The sequence below is a fragment of the Crocuta crocuta genome, unplaced genomic scaffold (assembly GCF_008692635.1).
Source record: "Crocuta crocuta isolate KB4526 unplaced genomic scaffold, BGI_CrCroc_1.0 scaffold448, whole genome shotgun sequence".
Taxonomy (NCBI): Eukaryota; Metazoa; Chordata; class Mammalia; order Carnivora; family Hyaenidae; genus Crocuta; species Crocuta crocuta.
The window spans coordinates 3,217,744-3,238,900 of NW_027532411.1; the positions used below are offsets into that span (position 1 = coordinate 3,217,744).

The 21,157-nt window shown below is 40.1% G+C and overlaps 1 protein-coding gene across 3 annotated transcripts in view; it reads right to left on the reverse strand.

The window, feature by feature from the left end:
- Positions 1-21,157, reverse strand: part of SAMD12 (sterile alpha motif domain containing 12) — a 383,850-nt gene that overhangs the window by 323,026 nt on the left and 39,667 nt on the right. The window lies entirely within an intron of this gene.

The following is a 21,157-nucleotide window of genomic DNA, read 5'->3' on the forward strand; positions in this document are numbered from 1 at the left end:
TGCAAGGTTGTCGTCAGGAAATTCACAATCTAGTGACAGAAACACATCATAGTGATATGCAACCATGATGACTATAAGGGACACAATAGAGGAAAAGCACAATGCTGAGGGAACACTTAGGAACGTTAGTGTTGATTGGCGTTAGGGTAGATGAGAGCAGCTTTCATGGAAAATGATGTTATCGGAAAGGAGTCTTGAGGCAGGAGCACAGGTAGGAAAGGGGGCTGTAGTCCAAGGACACATCATGAGCAAACCTACAGAAGAGCTTCACACACGATCTGAGTCCCAGTGGTATACAGACTTTTTCACATAGCTGATCTATAGAGGTCTTTGTAGTTTCACTTAGATTGTGAAATCTCAGAATGATGTTTAATTTTACTCCACAGCTTTTAGAAACAAAATTTCAAACACAGTTAAGGCACCATTGTAAAATGTGTTCTCCTGGCTTGCTTCAAGTGTACCCCGCCACTGAAAATAAGGTCCTAATATCCCAATTCTGTTGTGAAGTGTTGAATCACTATACTGTACACCTGAAACTAATGCTGTACTCTGTTAACTAACTGGAATGTAAATAAAAACAAACAAAAAAAACACACAGGAAAAAAATATCCTAATACTGTTTATAAAATCCAGTATCTTCTTCCATTTATATATACATCCATCAGCAGTATTTTTTTTTTTTTTTACATTTTATACTTCACATGTATCTCCCTATGCTGCATAGATTATTCTACAATTTGGTTGTCACCTTTATGAGATTTTGGGTTATGTAACTCTAGACCAATCATTTTAAACAATATTTAGTATACTTGTATGAACACAACAGAATTAACTTACCTGGGTCATCTTCTCACAGATATTTAGATTTATTTTTGGTATTATAAATAATCCTGTAACATTTCTATAAAGGTCTTCTTTCACATACCCAAGACTTTCTCTATGCAAGGGTATAAGACACAATCTCCAGGTTATATATAGCACATGCACCTTTAATTTGCTACCTGTAGCTTACTGGCTTGTATGTATCTGTAGAACCAGTACTCTTAAATTTTTGGCAAAACATTCTAACTTTGTCTCAAGATTATTGAGATTATCGTCACAAGATCAAGATTATTGTGTTGTACCTTCTACATCGTTTCTAACACTGGTCTAACTTAGGGTATCAATTATGAATAAGTGGAAGTCAAAGCTTTCTTCTAGGGTTGTGAATTTGTCAATTTCCTCTTGTAATTGTTAATACATTTTGAGACTCTTCTCTCAAATTCATGAAAATTTAGAATTACCATATCTTACTAGTGAATTATTCTTTCTACCATTATATAGTGACATGGATAGCTGCTAGACTATACACAGTCTTTGGGAGACCATCTTTGGTCTGTCCTGTGTGGGTGACCTGTACCTGTGAAGTTGAGCTCAATGAAGATGCTGATCAGGTCAGATGGTAAAGTACGTGCAAGCTCATACTGCACCTTGTCCAACCAGGTTTATCAGGAATAGAGGTGAAATTCTGACCATGAGCCGTCCGACTCAATAATTCAGTCGGGTCCCAATTTAGGAGAAGAAGAAAGGAGAACTATTTATTGATTTCCTAATCTCTCAAAAAGACTCCCTTCAGAGTAGATTTTTGTTCTGGGACTTGTCCCAGGGCTATTACTAGCACAAAAACTAATTTGGGAATTAATTTCTTAGCCTATGGCTCACGGAACATGGGAATTATAAATCCTGAATTCATAGGAAATCAAGTACATGAACTCAAGTTCTTCTAGGAAGACCTTTTTCCCCTACCCAGAACTCAAATTAAGACAGATAAATTTCCTTTTGCTTTCCTGTACTAATGGGAAGACTCTTTAGACTACTTACTCCCAAAGAATACAGAATACTCCGTTTTGAGAGTTCTTAGTTTATGCAGGGGTGGCTGTTCTAACAGTGTCACTTCTAAGCCCATACGAATATCAAAACCCAAATGTCAATGGTCTACAAAGGTAACATAGTGCCCTCCCATATTCTCACCTCCTGGCTTTTAGTCCCCTCATTTGTAGCAAGACTTCCTTTACATCCTTACAGATTCCAGCATGCATTCATTAAGACTTCTGTTAATTTTTATCTAGCATTTCTTGAGATTTTTTAATGGGAGGGTGTTCAGTTTATCTAGTGTGCAATTCTGCCAGAACTGCAAATGGTAACACATGAAATGCCCTTGGAACAGCACACGGCACATGACAACTGCTATACAAGTGTTCTCTGTGACTACAAACCTTCTCTCCTCTCAGCCTCTTTGCATAGATAGATATCACCCATAGTCAACCTCATGTGTCATACTTACTGAATGATTACACAAAACTATGCCCTTTAAAATTAGGTAAATTTCTGTACAGTAAATCTAGTGGGTTTTTTAAACTCAATTTTAAATTGAGGGAGATGGCTCTCTCTACATTATTTTAAAACACAAATTTAAATATTAAATCTCAAAAAGCACCACATCACAAACAGAGTTAAAGTAGCTAAGATTCAGAAAGCTAATGCTTTTTAGCAATCATCATATACATTTAAGACCAAATAGGGGCATATGTACTATGACAAACCGGGGAAGCTTCCAGACTTTCATTTACTCAGGGCCAGGAAAGGGCTTTACTGACTGAATCAGATAATCATATATTTTATTAAAATCTTTGAGATTTACTAAGATAAGGTAGCTCATCCACAATTACTTAAGGTAAGAATCTCTTTCTACCCTGATTCTCTGGCACACCTTCCTCATGTTGGAAGTACTGGAGTAGCCACAGACAGTATCTCTAGCTATGGAGAAGTAGAATCACATTTTGTTTGGGTTTAGCAAAATATATGTATATAGTCTACAAGGTACTTTATGCTTACTTTACTTCCATGTATAGTTATTAGTAGGTGTCTCTATGTAGAAAGGACTTCCAAGAATATTTTTTGCCCACTCCCACGTGCGTGGACTCAGTCATGAGACCATAGCATTTGGCACTGAAGTTCTCGCGCAGTGAGGAAAGCAAGCTTTGAGAGGTGATGAGGCAGAAGCTACTCTCTGGAAAATTCTTCTCATATTTGGATATGGATTCTAGTTCTGAAAGCTCAGATTCTAGTTCTCATAAACACCAAGTCAAAGGTAACTATGGAATAGACAATATGGCAATTACAATTATAAAAAAAATGTAAGTTGTGTTTCTAGGAATCACAGGAAATAGAATCTATCATAATTCTTGTTTTAGGGCTTAAACCTATAGCATTACGATAACCGGAAAGCACATTTGTATGAGAGGTCACATGCTATAAACCCCAATATCAATACCACCAAGAAATCTTGCTCAAATATACTACAAAAAAGATGGAATTATTCTTTTAATCTTGCTATGGAAAATATTATAAAGTCAATGATTTAGGAAAGGCAATCAGTCAGCAAGCAGTCAAAATATAAAGGGGAAAAAAGTATTACAGAGGTGGGTCAATCAGTTAATAAAAATGGATTTTTTCGGGACTTCGTGATGGTTGTGGTATTTGCCAGCTCTTTCAGATTTGTAATTTCTGTGATTTTTTCCCTAGGACTCATACTAATTTTTGTATTTGAAATTTTGTAGCAAAATTACCAAAAACTAAGGCTCAGACCCATAAAACCTGGAACTAGTCTAAGGGACAAAAACAAAGAAAGCAGTAACTACAGTAAAAGTGAAACTATAGAAACACATTTAATGAAATAATAAATAAAGAGATTTTGAGCCCAGTATTTTAAAAATTTAAACTTTGGATAATGCTACCAAGGAAATCCTTTTACTTATTCATGTGATAAGAAAAAATTTTCAAGAAAAGCACCGGTCTGTATTTTAGGTTATATCTGCATTATTCCGCCATAGGGTTCATTTGAAATGGGAATTAATATTTATAAATATCCCAAACCGTAACTTAAGGGATATAATCATTGTCCTAAAAGTGTCTTCTTCAGTGAAAGAAGCCAAAATGCTCAAATGCGAGTCTCAATCTGACTCGAAGTCAAAGAAGTGCATTAAAGTTCATGGTTCACGGGACTAGCTAATAAATTTTGTTCAGAAAGCTATAAAGATATTAATTCCTCCTCAGTCTATATAGAAATTGATACCCATAATTCAGTATGAAAGGAAATGCTTTAGAGAAGTCATGTTAATCCAAGAACATCAGTGTACAGCATTAAAAAAAAAAAAACCTTCCTTGAAAATTACAAAATCCATGAGTAATGCGCTGGACTGCCATCTAATAGAGTATACATTAGGATTCTCCTCCTGATTTTTGTGTCAAAGGACTCTACATTCCTAGAGAAAGGATGCAGCCTTCCCTCTTATGCTCCTTGTGATATTGTGCAAGAGGCCTAAGCAAGAGGTCTAAGCGGAGCTGGCCCTGGCAGTTGAAAATGAAGGTGGCCTCTGGAGAGGAATCAGGCCTGGACGTGAGGATTTGGCGGTCAGCTGCAGAGACACTGCCCAAGAGAAGAATGGTAAGATCCATCAGAAAAGGATTATGACAGACTTGCAAGTCACTGTATTTGGAGACTACGGGAAAACAAAAGAGGCCATTCCAAAAAAGAGGGAAATGGGGTGCCTGGATGGCTCGGTAGGTTAAGCACCTTACTTTGGCTCAGGTCATGATCTCAGTTTGTGGGTTTTGAGCCCCGTGTCAGGGTCTATGCTGGTGGTGTGGAGCCTGCTTGAGATTTCTCTCTCCCTCTCTCTCCCATCTCTCAAAAATAAAATGAATGTAAAAAAAAAAAAATGAAAAAGGAGATAAAACAGGCTTGAGCTATACTTCAGAGACCAAGAGAGAAGTGCATTCCCAAAAACAAACAGGAATTGACCAATAATGTAAAACACTGCAGAGAAATACTAAGGACTGGGGCATGTGGGTGACTCAGTCGGTTAAGCATCCAACTTCGGCTCAGGTCGTGATCTTGCCATTCCCAAGTTCGAGCCCCAGGTCAGGCTCTGTGCTGACAGCTCAGAGCCTGGAGCCTATTTCAAATTCTGTGTCTCCCTCTCCGTCTCTGCCCCTCCCCGACTCATGTTCCATCTCTCTCTCTCTAAGTGAATAAACATTAAAAAAAAAGTGCTAAGAAGTGTTAAGGATGTGCATGGAGGCAAGGGGTATGAAGATGGAAAATCCAACTCCGTTGGGATAACTTGAGAGACTACAGTTTCAGCAACATAGAGATCAACTCGCAAGAAATTAAAGTATGGATGATGCAATAAATGCAGGGAAGATACACAAATTATTCCTCTGAGATGTTTGTTTATGATTAAAATGATTTTCACATATTAGGTTGATGGTCAAAGGGGAGAGATTTCTTTTGTTCTCTTTAACACTGCCCTTTGACGTAACTGCAGCAAGTTCAAGTAGAACTATCCAGGAGCCAGCTGAAAATGGGGAACTGGGGAGAAGTCAGGCCTGCAGATGAGGATCTGGCTGTCACCTGCAGACATTACCAAAAAGGCCAACGGTGAGACCGACTAGAAAAGTGCTGATCCTAAAAAAAGTCACTCTGAGGAATATAGTTAAAAAATAAGAGACTGTTGTGACTCCTGGCCATCTTAAAAATAGAGGATACATGTACTTGTTTAGGCCATAACATTATATAGAAAGAAAACAAAAAGAAAAAAAGCGGAAGAAAAAAACCAGACAGAGGTAAGGAAGCCAGTCATTTCCAGGGAACGCAAGAGAAGATGAGTTTAAAAGTGAGCAGACTTTTCTAAGTGTGATGGTGGGTTCACTAGTGTTATTTTTTACCCTTAGTCAGATGTCCATATTTTATATGCTTTGGTAGGTGTCAATTAGTACACATGTTCTAAAAGATTGAGTGGAAAATACGCATGAGCTTGGGAGTCACTTAGCAGGAACTGGAGATGGAGTTCTTCCCATTCCATGCTCAGCAGGAGGCATCACCATCTAAGCCCAGAGCACAAAGCCCAGGCAAAGGCTTGCTCTCCTCACTGGGTGATGCCTACAAGAAGATCTCTAAAAGGAAGGGGGAGAAACCCTTAAAATACCAGGAATTTAAAAAAATCCAAACTCAACGAGAATTTTCTTGTATTTTTCTTCTTTGAATGGTGATCTACAGTGAAGCAATTACCTGTGATCTAAGAAAGCTTTTCTGTAAACATCCTGGATAAATATTGCATAAAGTCCCAAGAAAGAGAAGCCATGATGAGAAGAAAATACTGACTCCTGCTTGCATCTCTGACTTAATGCTTACAGGCAACTATAAGTCATTTCACTTCTTTGCCCATCAGGTTTCTCAGTCAAATGAAAGGCTGGGACAAAATTCCTAATGTCCATTCTAACTGTAATCATTCCTTTCCCTTATATCCTCTAACTTTTCATCAAGGTACACCAGCCTTCTGCTTCCTGAAAAATAGCTACAAATCTCAGGGCTCCACTGGGGGCCATCCTCAACAAAATGGCGGAGCTGGCTAGAAATTCCCATGACTCACAGAAGTGCACAAATAAGCACTGCTGTAAATAACTTCCTTGCACTAAACCCCAGATGTTGCCAATAAATATTAGCCATGTAAGCCTAAGAGAGAAAGGGGTCATTCAAGGAGAAGCACTTGTGTCTCAGAAAGTCAATGTGTAAACAGTAAGAGATGCAGCCCAGATTTGCATTCAGGAGGGAAAAATAGGTCGGCTTTTCCAAAACAAAATAATTGCTTAAGCAGATTAACTCCTGCCCCTCCCCCATAGGACACTGGAAAAAACATTCACCTCTAACTTTTAAGCCGAACAATTCAGGCCAGTTAAAAGTGCTGAGCACTTTGTGACACATGGTAGAAGAAAGCAAGAACCACATGAAAGGAAATTACAGCATCAAAATGAGAAGGAAATGGCAGCTAATTGCTGTCAATTACATATAAACACAAAATGGGGCACGAGGGATACACATGCCCCAGAATGTCTCTACACTGGTGGCAATCACTGGGACCCAGGAGAAGAGCTTTAAAATCTTCAAATAGAGATTTAATTTTAGTTCAGTAGTTGAGAATAAAAAGGACACTGATAGACTCCATCTGTTAAAAAGAAAGTGATGATCAATACTGACTTCTAAGCAATTGTTAAGCACACCCATCTTTACTGGCAGGCTGAGTTTGGCCTGAGGTTCAGCAAGGTGCCTGCCCTCAAGTGGCTTACATTTTGAGCAAGCACTACTGTTATTGTTTCCAGATATCATCTAGATTGATCTGGTCAGGCTGTGCTTCTGCTACAGTAAGTAGCATCTCTCAAAGTCTCAGGACCTAAGTTTATTTCTTGCTTCTACAGAAAGTCAGCTACAAGTCAGCTCCTGTGTAGCTGTCCTCCATGGGGTGACAGCGATCAAAGTTCTTTTGACTTTGTGCTCTGCCATCTGAACATGGAGCCACCATACTCCCCAAAAAGAAAAGAGGGAGCTGGAAGTTTATACCAGGTTAGTACAGGTTGCTTTCCCTCAGAGGCCATTATCTAGAACTAGTCAGTTTAAGGAATTGGGAAGTGCAGACTTCCACAAGCACAGGAGGAGAGAAGCAGATACTGGTGAACAAACACATGGGTCATCTCCCATGCCAGCACTGGAAAAAGCAGACACCTCCTCACATCCATATGTAAAGCCAGCAAGCCTTAAAGCCTAAAAACTGTATCAGCTCCTCATCCCCAACAACCCTACTCCTCCCCTTTTCTGAATGCTGACTGTATACACTAGCCTCTTCACTAGAAGTTAAAACCGTTAACAGTAGGCAAGTATGACGGTGGGTGAGAGAGGTCAAAATTAGGCTGGACCGAAAAAACTAGGAGGAGCTCCTTCTACAAAAGTCCTTTTATGCCACTATCATACCCTCCAAACTCAACAGTCTAGCCCTAAGGTTGGAAGTGCAATGACAAGATGTCAATGATAACAAGAATCAAAGAAGCACCAAGAGAAGCAGAGAAGCCAAAGAGATACCACCTCCTAGCAGTAAGGACCAATAGAGAAACTATTGATTTCTACACTTTCTCTCTCTCACTCAAGCACACACAATGTGATAGAGACATCCTTTGGTCTTTGTGTAGCGGAGACCTCCCTCATAAACCTAGACTCCCAAGTTTAATGACCTACTCACTATCTTCTCTTGGATGTAAATTAAAAAATTAACATGATCAAAGTGAAACTTCTGATTTCCCCCCAAAACTTCCCCTTTTAACACCCTCCTTTGCCAAATTTCCCTATCTTACTAAATACCACCAATGTCGTTAGCTACTCCAACCAGAAACAGAGGAGTCATCCTTGATTCCTCCCTTTGCCTCATGGATTCTACCTAATCAGGTCTCACTAATTCTATCTTCAAAATAAACTTACATTTGCCTACCTCTCTCCATTTCTATTGACTCCACCCTGGACCCACACACTGCATCTGTCAGTGCCATAAACTCCAACAGTCACTTGCCAGTCTCCCCATTTCTACTCTTGCTTGCTTCTAGTCAACTCTCTGAAGAGCAGCTAGAGTCTTCTCTTCCTAAGTCCCTCACCTACCTAAAACCTTTCAATGATTTCCATTGCACGAAGTATAAAATTCAGACAAAACCACACGATCTCTCCAGTATCCTCTTGAGCCATTTGTAAGCGTGCCACACTGGTCTTCTCTCCTTTCCTATGCAGGAGATCGTCTTCTGTGCTTGAGGGTCTTTGCACAACCTGACCCAGTTCCATGCAGTATTCCTGCTCCCAAGAAGTGTTCTTGCTTCTTTGGGAATGGCTGCTATTTTTAACATTTTTAACAGTTTCTCAGACCTCAGTTGGTTTCCTTCCAAATATATATTAGAATCTGCATCACAGTACATGCTTGAGATCCAGTTTCTACTTCTGTCTTGCTCAATATAGTATCACCAGAGAGGGAGTCCAATAGATACTTCGAATATAGAATGATATGTGTATTTTTTAAGGGTAGTAGAACCATTCTCACAGAATAAGAAAAGGTTAACTATGACTTTTATACTATGTCAGGATCCTATTTGCCAAGGGTCACAAACTAAACTGCCTAGAGAAGCCAAGCTGGAAACACGAGTAAAGAGGGCAGGCATGGACAGAACCAAACTAAAAGGGGCAACTGTTGACAGCTGCAGCTGGTATAAATTTAGGCTTATCATTTCCAGGTTTTTTAAGTTTGAGAAGTACGAAATCTGGAGCTTTTAAATAAAGAATTTCTGGGTTTTTCCACTGTTGAATCACTAAACTTTAAGTATGTGTGGGCAAACAAAACTTGTTGATAAACCCAGTATGGCTTAGAAGCACCTAATTTGAAACCCACTGCTTTAAAAAAAAAAAAACAAAAAAAAACAAAAAAAAAGCGTATTCTCTAATCCATCTGGCCAAAATATTCTGAGGATAATGATATTAAGAATAACAATAATAGCAAACTTACATCATGATTACAATATGCCAGGAGCTGTTTTAAGCACCATATAAGTAAACTGCAGTGATTCTAACAACCACACTGTGAGGTAAATACAAAGATTATCCCCACTGGGCAGATGAAGACACTGAAGCAGAGAGAAGTTAAGAAATGAGCCTCAGGTATTATAGCTGGGTAGTAGTAGGATAGGGATCAGAGAGAGGCCCCAGGGCCTGGGAGTTTTATGACGTAATATGAAGATAAATCAAAATAGTGAAGTCACGTATCCTGTATAAGAGTATCTATGTGATAACAAATCCAAGTTTCGAGGTCTTCCTCTCTTCTGTTTGTTATAGTTCTGGCCTGTACTGGCTGCCTGCAAGCAGTACTATTATCCAAGCCTTTGTAGGGTTAACCCTTTTTGTCTATTTACTACAACATGTGAAAAGGCTAGTATCAGATTTCCCCCTAAAAATAGATTACACAGTGAGGAATGTAGACATGTGACCAATTAGGCTTTAAACTGCTTAATTATATGAAGAATGAGTAGGTGCCGAGGTCCAGCTTTGGTTGTGGCATTTGGTCAAAATTCTATTAGGATTTGGCCTTGACCTTGGTTTTTGGCAGGCCAAGTAGCCAAATGCCATTTCAACTGTGTTTTTGGCAACCCCAAACTTGTGTGCAATTAATGATCATTTGACCAAAGTTATTTACATATCTGTTCCCCATGGCATCACCAGTAACACAAACAGGGGGGTTCTTTAGGTTTATTGTCTCTATATGAAAATTCCCTTTCCAAAAAACCTAGGCATGTCATTAAGAGTAAGATACCCCTGGTTTGCTTCACACAAGATAAAAACTTTATCAGCCAAATGATGAATGTAAACTACAAATGTATACTACAAATATATGAATGTATATTACAAAAATTCACATAAACATAAAATGGCTGCACCCAATGACATACCAGGCATGGTTAAGAGTCATAGGGATTACTAAACAAAACATGTCCCTGCCCTCGGAGTTTACACTGTGATGGATGCTCATGTAGGATAATGATGCACATAATGAATAAGGAACTGATACATGGTTTTAGCAAGTGGTAAGTATACTGGGGCTGGGGAGGGGATCAGGGGCATTGGGGAAAAGGTCATTCTTTAAATAGAAGAGCCCATGTAAACCTCACTGAGAAGGTTAGGCAGCCAAGATTTAAAGGAGATGAAGGAGCATGGCTTGTGAATCCTGAGAAAAAGGAATTGTGGGTAGAGGGAACAGCCAATACAAAGGCTCTGAGGTGGGAAGAGCCTGAGCTGCTACTAGTGTGGTAGTAGATGACATGCAAATGACATGAGTGACATGCCAGGGGACAGATCACACAGGGCCTGGTAGGGCATCTAAAGGACACTGGCTTTTGAGGAAACCATGGAGTGGATAAATAACATGATCTGACTTGCACGTTAACAAGACCATTCTGGCTGCTGAGTGGAGAATCCTGCTTTACAATGAATATTGTGAAAACATTCCTTAAGAAAGAAAACCACAAGGGATAGCAACAAAATTAAGCTTCATGTTGAGAATTTTTAAGAAGCAGCTTTTTCAAGTACAATCCAAAGCCTTAGTTTATGGGTTTGTTTCAACGAAGTTGCCTCCTAACTCTCAATCAAAATGGCAAGTGCAAGAGTAGAACCCTTCTTTTAGTAGTTACTATTGGAGAAGAAGGAAACTTAAAGATGGGGGGGGCATGGAATACCATTAGCATGACCCTGTAGTGACAAGAGCTTGACAAAATCGTAGGTTGCTCCATTACTGACCTCAGCCGAAAGAGAGCACATTTTCAGTATCATAAATGTACAATATAAAAACCACAGGAACTGACAGCTCTGAGAAATTATTACCACTTACCACAATGCCAATTTTAAACAAAATCTGCTCGCTATAATTTTAATTAAGTTGTAATAAATAGGCATTCTTATGAATATTTCAGATTTATTCTTGTATGCTAGCCAGATAGTCATTCCATGATGGTGATATTCAACTTTAGCGAAATGATTTAATAGTCATTTGGCTTTGGCCAAAATGCCTGTTTAGTATATGTTATGGACCAGATGTTTGTGTGTCCTCCCCAATACCTATCTTGAAGCCTTAACTTCAATGTGATGGCATTTGGTGATGGGGCTTTGAGAGGTAGTTTTAGAGGAGATCATGAGGGTGGAACCACACAGGATTAACGTCCCTTTAAGAAGAGGAAGAAAGACTAGAGCTCAGTCTCTCCTGACCATGTGAGAACACAGCCCGAAGGCTTCCTATATACAAGCCATGTAGAGGACTCTCACAAGGAATCAATTGGCTGGCAACTTGATCTTGGGACTTCCCAGACTCCATAACTCTGAGAGGTGTAGATCTACTGTTTAAACCACCTAATATAGACTAGGTGTATTTTGTTATTGCTATAACCCAAGCAGACTATGATAGTATATGCCTAAGGTTACCTGTGAAAGCAACATTTGAAAGCCATTTCTAATTCATTAAGAACTGAAAATAATGTTTTAGGTATTGATTGGTATTTGGTGGCATGATTTTCAATTTAAGTCAGAAGTTCTTAATCATTTAAGGAGAAGCGGTTGCTTTCCATTTCCTTCAAGCTTTGACTTCAAGAAAATAGGGTAGAAATCAGGAGACTCAATGGATGCTTATGCTGAGGATAAGGACAGAGAGTTACAGGTGGGGGTGAAAGTACCCAGCCGTCTAACTTGGCCAACCCTGGATTAGAAGAGATTACTAAGCGGCTATTTGCTCTGGCTTAGAGATAATCTAGACTTTCTGAGGATGAAGAATAGTTGATTGGCTATGGAAGTATTCCTTGCTCACCATGTGGATGAGGTCCCACTCGCCTTCACCATTCAGAGAAGTATTCCCCTCACGTGGTCAACCACTATAGGATGCAGCAAGATTTATCTTTCTGTTCACTTGTAGAGAGGCTAAATATAATGAAGTAACTATGAGGCAAAAGTCAGGAAGACTCAGAGGCAAGAGACTTCTGTCTCACATCAGCTGATTCATTTATCAAAAATGCATTCTTCATTATGTGCTAGACACTATAGCAGGTACCGATGTTACAAGCAGGGAATGAGACAGACAAGATCACTGCTCTCAAGGCGTTTCAATTTTACTGGAAACACAGAAAACAAACAGGAGGATTTCAGATAGGAAGAAGTTCTATGAAGGACAGTGATGTCAGAACGTGACTTGGGAACTAATTTAGTTAGGGTTGGGCTTCTCTAGAGAGGCACATTTGGGCTTGGAGCTAGGACCTAAGTGACAAGGAATCAGTCATGCAATGATCAAGGGGGAATAGAGGCAGGAGGGATGACAGGTATCAATGCTCTCAAGACAGAATGACCTTGGTATGTTCAAGAAACAGAAAGACAAGTATGTCTGGAGCTCAGACAACCAGAAGAGAGTCTACTATGTGGCAAAGTTGAGAAGGCAAGCAAGGCTCAAAGATCTTAGGGTCTTATCAGTCATGGTAAGTAAAAATCGAGATTCCTTGAGTGCTATGGAAAACCATTAAGGATGCCCTGCAGGTGAATGGCGTCCTCTGATTTTCTACTGCTGTGTGAACTGCAGGAGAACAAGTGAGGTGGAAGCCAGTTAAGAGGCTCCTGAGGTGGTTCCCGGAGGAGACGGTGATGCGGACCTGTGAGGAGGGTGGAGACGGAACATTCATGGCTTTCAGAACAGGTAGGAGGGGCAGATGAATGAACACGATATACTGGTGAACACTCCCTCTGTACCACAGAAGTGCATATGCCATTTGCATTTTCTATCTTTTACACAGTGGAATATTCTTTATGTCTAAATAGAACACACACTGTGCTCATTTGTATAATTATAGAGAATCATTTACAATGATTTGAAGTCCCCCTTTGACCTCCCACCCCTCCCCACAGTTCTCCATCATATTGGGTGTGTGGCATCAGAAGCCAAGCTGCCTAGCAACCCGCAGAGGCAGAGGACAGCTGAGGGATATGGAGCAGTGAGGACATGGGGACATGTAACTCAGCTACAGGTCCACCACTTCACTGTCTCAGTGAAATTCATCTACTTCCTCCAAGTCACATGGGGATAGCAACACTCCCCCCCCCAAAAAAATACAGAGCCATTTACCATCTGCTCCTTCATAAGTTTGCAAACCCCATTCTAAATGGTCACCTGATCTCAAGTGGTCATAGCTCAACAGCAACTATAACGCAGGATACCAATGAAAGCAAAGATTCACTTAAAAATCTTACTAAACATGCATTTTATAAAGAAGTTATTTTAGCATGTGTATGTGGAATGATAGAGGGGGTGGTAAGACTGTATGTGCTCAGAGATGTGTACTTGTTTTTTTAGTTTTAATGTTTGTTTATTTTTGAGAGACAGACAGAAAAAGAGCGTGAGCAGGGAAGGGGCACAGAGAGAGGGTAACACAGAATCTGAAGCAGGCTCCAGGCTCTGAGCTGCCGGCACAGAGCCCGATGTGCAGCTGGAACTCAGGAGCCGTGAGATCATGAACTGAGCCAAAGTCAGACGTTTAACCGACTGAGTCATCCAGGAGCCCCATCAGATGTGTATTTGTTAAACTACAATGCCCCTCCCTAGGAACTAGCAACAGCCCTTAAGCTATGATTGTAGTCAAAGGCCAAACCTTGCTTTCTTCCACTGCCCTCTAATGTTCATCTTACTCCTCATATTTGAATGTGTGGCTCTACTTTACCTGTTTCTTGAGTTTACCCAGCTGGGTTAACCAAGGCTCTTAGATACTTCTAAGCTTTTCCAACCTCACTCACTGAGGACTAGGAGTCGTCATCACAACTACAGCAGATGCTCGCCATTGTCCTAAGTGCCACCCATGTTTGTCTCTTTCTCAGGCACAAGATGTACGATTGCCTTTATGTAGTTGCATACTATCCTGAAATGTCTCAGGTCTGATTGTTAAGGACTCTTTAACGCTTCCATGGTGGGTTACTGATCTTTAGAGTTTCAGACTGGAAAAGAAGAGTGTTGGGGAAGAGAGCCATCAGACAAGCCATCCCTAGAACTCAAACACTCTCTCCTCCAGAGGCCCGCCAATGAAACTAACTCAGTTCTGATCCACCTGCTGTTACAGGCTCCATTTCCCCTGAACGGCACCTTTCATTCTGTACCTTCAAATGGCACACATTATAGTCTTACTACACCAGAAAAGTGCCATTAACCAAATATCTCCAAGAACTTGTTTCATATAAATTTGACAGCAAAATAGAATAAAAAGCACTGGCCATGTATTAGAAGTATATTTGAGACTAAACTGGGCCACTACTGGCCTCAAAATCTTGGAGAAGCCCAGAGTCTCAGTTACCTTACTTATAAATTAGGTGGTCAGATACTCCCTAAATTTCCTTCTTTGTGGATCACACCAGGAGTCTATGGTGCAAATACTCCCTACTTCTTACACTTTTCAGAGCTCAAGCCTTCAGTGATAAATGCTTACCTCTTCAAATACGGACCTGCTATAGTTTCTTCTGAGAGCTTTCCAAGTGCCCAGTATATATGGGGCAGGGCCCTGGAACTCATATAGCATGAAGTCATTCTGGCTTGTCTCTCTTGTTCTGACCCTTCTGACAATTCTTAAAGTGTGTGCTCATTACATTTCCCATGCATTATGTCCTTTCATATCATTGGTGACATTATATCGGATTGGCAGCTTCTTTTGGAGACATGCTTCCTCCCCAAGCCAAGAAATACAGACCCAAGAATTAGATCATTCTATCCCCAAATTGCCACAGACCTTCTCCGAAACAGCTGAGCAATGTGACTGATCAAGGTTAAATACAATCCACCCTTCACCTTTTAACCCAAGTCAAAATTCTTTCAGTTTTCTGTTTTAAACCCAGATGAATGCTTCTTGCTCGTAGTTAACAAACATCCACCAGCCACCTCTAGTCAACTCTCATTTATCCGCCTGTGGCTTATCCAAAGCACCAGGCTTTCTCCTCCTCCTGCCTCTAGCACCAAGTTCCAGGCCAGCTCCTTTAACTCATTGCCAAAGAAATACAAACTAAATCTAATATTAGCCTAATGAGAAAAGGCTATCTGCTGCCAAAGATTCACATAATGTATCCCAAAGCCAAATGCAGAAAATTATTCACTGTTATAGATCCTGGCATTGCTTCTCCCTTATATAAAACAGAGATCAAGATTTTCTGTGTTTCTCTCTGAGGCATACAGGTCACGTGCAGTGTTTTTTTAACCTCATTTTCTGCCTAGCTGGCTAGATTCTCAGTATAATAGATTACATCTTCTCTTCCAATAAATAACTTATTTGTACATTTAATGTCAAGGGAATATAAAATCCTGGGTTTGGAGTCATTTGACTTACATTTGAATGCCATCTTTCTCTAGTTGTTAGCCAGAAACTAAGTTTTGGCAACTCATTTGAATGCTTTGTTTTCTTAGCTGCTAAACAGGGATACATATTTTATTTGAAAAAAATACAAGGCAGTCACACATGTATGAGGGATGGTCAAAATGCCATCTTCAAAAAGCCACCAAGACTCTTCATTATCACCCTGCACCACTTTACAGACTCTAGTGAATTAGCATTGCTGGCAAGAAAAAAATAGGGACTGTAGGAAACCCTAATTTTATAGTCATAAGAACACAGAAAGGGAGTTTCTTATGAGCACCTAGAAAATCAAGTCTAGAAGGCCAAAAGTTTCTCATTTCCCACTGCTGTGTTTAGGCCACTGGTGAGAATACATCCCAGAATTCCAACAGGGAGCAGCCAGGATGCTGCCTGCTGACAGGCTGATTTTTGCCACAGCCAAAGTTGCCATGGAAGTGGAAATCCCAACCATCAGAGCATTTGGGAACATTACTCTCAAAACAGACTCCTATTTCAACCTTTCTTATGACTGATGCACATGTCCTCCAAGACCCAAGGACAAGAGTCAAAGAGAATGTTAACAATACTATTTTTTCATCTTACTCCTATACTCAGAGAACTTCCATAGCTTTTTTTAAGTTTATTTTGAGAGAGAGCGAGAGCACAAGCACGCACACACACATGCCCTGCACATGAGCTAGGAAGGAGCAGAGACAGAGGAAGAGAACGCCAAGTAGGCTCCATGCTGTCAGCGCGATGCCCAACATGGGGGGCTTCAATCTCATAAACCGTGAGATCATGATCTGAGCTGAAACCACAAGTCAGACACTTAACTGACTGAGCCACCCACATGCCCCATCAATAGCTTTCTACAGATCAGAGCAGTGCTGGCTGACAGAAGTTTCTGTGATGTTCTAGGTCTGTGCTATCCAAAACAGTAGCCCCTAGACACATGTGGCAACTGCCCATTTGAAACTTGGCTGGTATGACTAAGGAAGTAGATCTACTGTATTCAGTTTTAATACATTTAAATAGTCATATATGCCTAGTGGCTACCATATTGAGCAGTGCAGGTAGAAAACAAATTTACACTCTTTATTCCAGCATTCACATCCCATAAACTTGGCTCCAATGTATTGTTCTAACCTGTTTCCAAAACATAAATCTTGACTCTAAGGAGAAGGCTGCTGAACACACCTGAGGAGGTCTGCTGCCAAACCTTGGCTCAAGGTACTAAGACTTCATTGCTTCCATTCCTAACTGTTGCATATTTGAGCTTCACCCATATTTCACAACACAGGTCAGGTTCTACTCTACTAGTGCACCTTCTCTCTGGCTTCTCACTACTTGTGAGGAAAGGGTGAACAAACCTCAGGCCGGTGCCTGTCCAGGAAGGACCTTAGTCTCTCATAGGGCTGTTTACTTGGAAACTGCTATGTGGGCACACCTGGTCTGCAGGACTAGGAGTTGGCCTTGGGCCTCCATGACTAGAATGGTAAAAAGAGGAAGAATAAAAATAAATTGATGGGAAACAGAGGCTGTGTTAAAAAGACCACCTTGGATCTCATCTGTGCTGGCTGTAAATTCTCCTGTAAGTGTACCTTTTGATTTCTGCACCTCCCTAGGAGATAAAAAGGTTATACTTCCTATCTATTACCCTGTATCCAACTGTAAAATAAAATTAAATTAACAGGGCTTTTCTTCCTTGTTTCCTCATCGTGAACTTGTAAGTGCACCCCTGCTACAGCATGTGTACTCTCTCGAGTCCCAAGTGCATATAAGCATTTAGAATTTACATTGGTAAATATCTTCTGCAGATCCAACATTTCAGTTGGCTCCATTTTTTCCCCAACTAGACTCAATGCTGCCCCATTATGAAGTTTAATTTAAAGTAAGCTTTGTTCTCTATTGGTTTCTCTTTGGTAAGAGCTACAAGGCATCTCCTTGCACAGACAGCCTCTTTCTGGAACTAGAATCCTAGCCTTGTGAGGATTAGAGCTCCAAAATCACATTCTAAGAGAAGCAAAAAAGATAATTTTTTCAAGGATAGTAGAGAGAAAGATATGTATTTTTAGATTATGAAAGTAATATAAATTCCAGAGTCAAGGTGGTATATTAAGTTCATGCTACATTCCCCCGTTCCTCAGGCTCTAGAACTCAAAGCTACTGCAAAATGCATTTTTAAATTGATATAAAGCTAAGCTTGAAATCACAGAAGAGAAATTTTGAGGTGTCAGAAAACCACAGCAATGAGGTGGCACGAAGCTCACTATGCCTGCTGGGGATCTGGAACAGGTGTCACGGGGAGGAATTGGTTTCAAAACCCAATGTGGCTTGACTCAAAGTAGCAAGGCCCACAGGCATGATGGGAAGCTGGAACCAGGTTCCCTGTGTGAAGCTGGCAAACAAGAAAGTGCATATGGGAGGGGGGATGGGGGAACCATTTGATTTGCGTAATTAGTAGCAAAGGGACAGAAAGTCAAACTGAACTGTAACGTAACACTGGTCAGAGCGGCTACATCTCAAAAATTTCGATAAGAGAATAAGAGACAAAAACAAAAGCACCTCAGCAAATGGTCTGCACAAGTCAAGGCACATGTAGGCAAAAAGTCCCAAAGAATTTACTTCCTTGGTAAATAACTTACCAGCAAGAATTGGAAGCCATGGCAGGAAATACAGCACCCTAAAAGGCCCAACATTGACTCAAATAGGAAAGTCATGGTTGAGCTACTCAAGTTAATAGAGCAATCTGAAAAGGGACTTGAAGTCAATACACTTAAAAGCATGCACATCATTAAAACACAAAAACAAAAAAACCTCAAAGCGGAAGTGAAGAGAACATTTTCCCCATAATCTCAACTCCAGATGTAAACCGCTGTTCATACTGTCGAATAAACTCTTCCAGAATCAGTGACATCTTTATTCAGAAAAAAAAAATTTTTACATAAATGGGGACATGCTATAGACACTGTGTTCTTCTCCTCCCCTCACTTTAGAATATCGTCACTCATGTTCCCACAGAAATATTGCTGTAGATTGAATGTCTATGTTCTGCCAACATTTCTATATTGACCCCCTTTGTGATGGTATTAGGAGGTGGAGCCTTTCTTACCTGCTTAGGTCATGACCGTAAGCCCTCACAGATGGGATTAGGCTCGAGAGAGCACCCTTGTCCCTCTTTCTCCACCATGTAACACAGTGACATGATGGCCATCTATGAACAGGAGGTGGGGCCTCATCAGACAATGAATCTGGGGACACCTTGATCTTGAACTTCCCAGCCTCTAGAACTGTGAGAAATAAATTTCTGTTGTTTATAAGCCACCCAGTCTATGGTGTTTTGTTACAGCAGTATGAACAGACTAAGATGAATCCACAGGTCTCCTCTACCCATATAAAGGTAGGATTCTATTTCCCGGCGTGAATATACATAGTACCGTTAGCCAGCATCCTAGGAATGAACAGTTGGGTTGTTCCCAACATTTTCATATTATAAACCACACCAGAGCCACCATTGTCCTGTAGGCATTTCTGCACATCTGGATGACTATTTCTTAGGACAAGCTACTAGAGAGGAAATTATGGGCTTGAAAGTTATACACATTTAAAATTTTGGTAACTACTATCAGACTGTCCTCCAGAAAAGCTGTACCAATTTGCATTACTGAGTGCCTTTAAAAGCATACATTTCTAGCCAGAGACTTTTGGTTTTGGTTTTTGTTTTGGTTTTTTTTGTTGTTTTTTTTTTTAATTTAGAGTAGGTCAATTTACCCAACATCCAATTGTTTACCCAAGAAAAAAGAAAACTTGCAACTCCAATAACCCTCTAAAGGCAACAAAAACCATTTAAATGTGTTTGCACACGCACGAAACAAGTTCACACTGTGCACAGAAGGTTCGGTGTATGTAACACTAAGTATCTGTAGTAATCACACTATGGTACTTACTTTTAATTCTGTCTGCCCAGCAACCACCATTGTCATCAGGTCCTCCATGAAGAAAGGGAATAAATACTTTGTCTAAGCTCTACTAAAGCTTCCAGTCTGTTCACATCTAAATATGACATCACTGTGAAAATACTCAGAATTCCTTCAACCCCTTTCACTGGAGATGATCTGGATAATTCAAATGAATTTAGTCTCCAATATATGGACTATGCCTGAGGAAAGGGTCATTCTAGACTACTTCATTCTCAGTGAAGTAGATTTTCAGCAAAGCAAACAAAGTGATCTAGAGGCAAAAGCAAAGGCTAACAACGTGAAATTCAGGAATTACTACAATATCACATATTCCAAATAATTCAGAATTAAATCATATCAGATTTAAATAAAACTTTTTATTACTGGTCTGTTTTCCAATAAAAGATAATCTGGGAATGTTTAAAGTTGAATTAAAATCAGACAAATATCAACAATTTTCTTTTCCTCCACTCTGCTTTTTAATATTTTAAGCATTCTTTTAAAAAGATCTGACTCAAGCTATTTATCTTCCCAGTTAAAGAAGATCCTTCACACATTTTTCCCCTTGCTCTTTCAAGATGCCTGTGTAGCATCAGAGATTGATGAGGCTTAAATATAACAGGGCTCACTTTATTTCCAACTCTCCTCACAAACCAAACTTCAACCATTGACCAATTTCCTAGGAGATGCAATTTCTTTCCACTAAAATGTCTAGTGCAAAAATATCTACAGTATCTTTGCTAATCATTTCCCAACTCTACAATACACATAGGCATGCACTTAAGGCCCTCAGTTTTAACTATCTACACTAAAGAAGGGAAGTAACAATAGTAGCTATTCATGACTGGATAAGGCAGAGACATTCACATTTGATTTTGGAAGACGTGTGGGGTGGGGAGGGAGTTGATTCCTAGAGGACAGCAAAGTGGCCTTTCTACTTCAAGTTTTTCTTGGCTGACCATAACGTTTGCTTTCCAAGGCACGCACATATTCATTCAGGCAAACATTTGAAAGGAAATTCCTCTGCAGAGAATGCACAAGGGAAAAACTGAATGCCACATGAAAACTAGTTTCTTCAGTTTCCAAGGGGCAAACTAACATGAACATCTTCAACTGTGCCCTTGACACGAGCATCTTCACTGATTTCACACAAAAATCCATCAAGTGCCACTTCCACTGCAGAAAACCTTTAGAAGAGGTGGTCCTTACTAAAGGATCACCACCCTCCAAATCCCATTTTACCAGCGTATGCTATGTACCTACATCTAAGACTAAAAATGAAAAAGAACTAACATCCTAAAATGAAGTAGGATAATTATATCTTTCATAGGAGTTCTGTTTGTGATTGTCTACCTCACAGAATTGTTACGTTACAGGGACACAGTAAGCCAATACATCAAGAGTCCTTA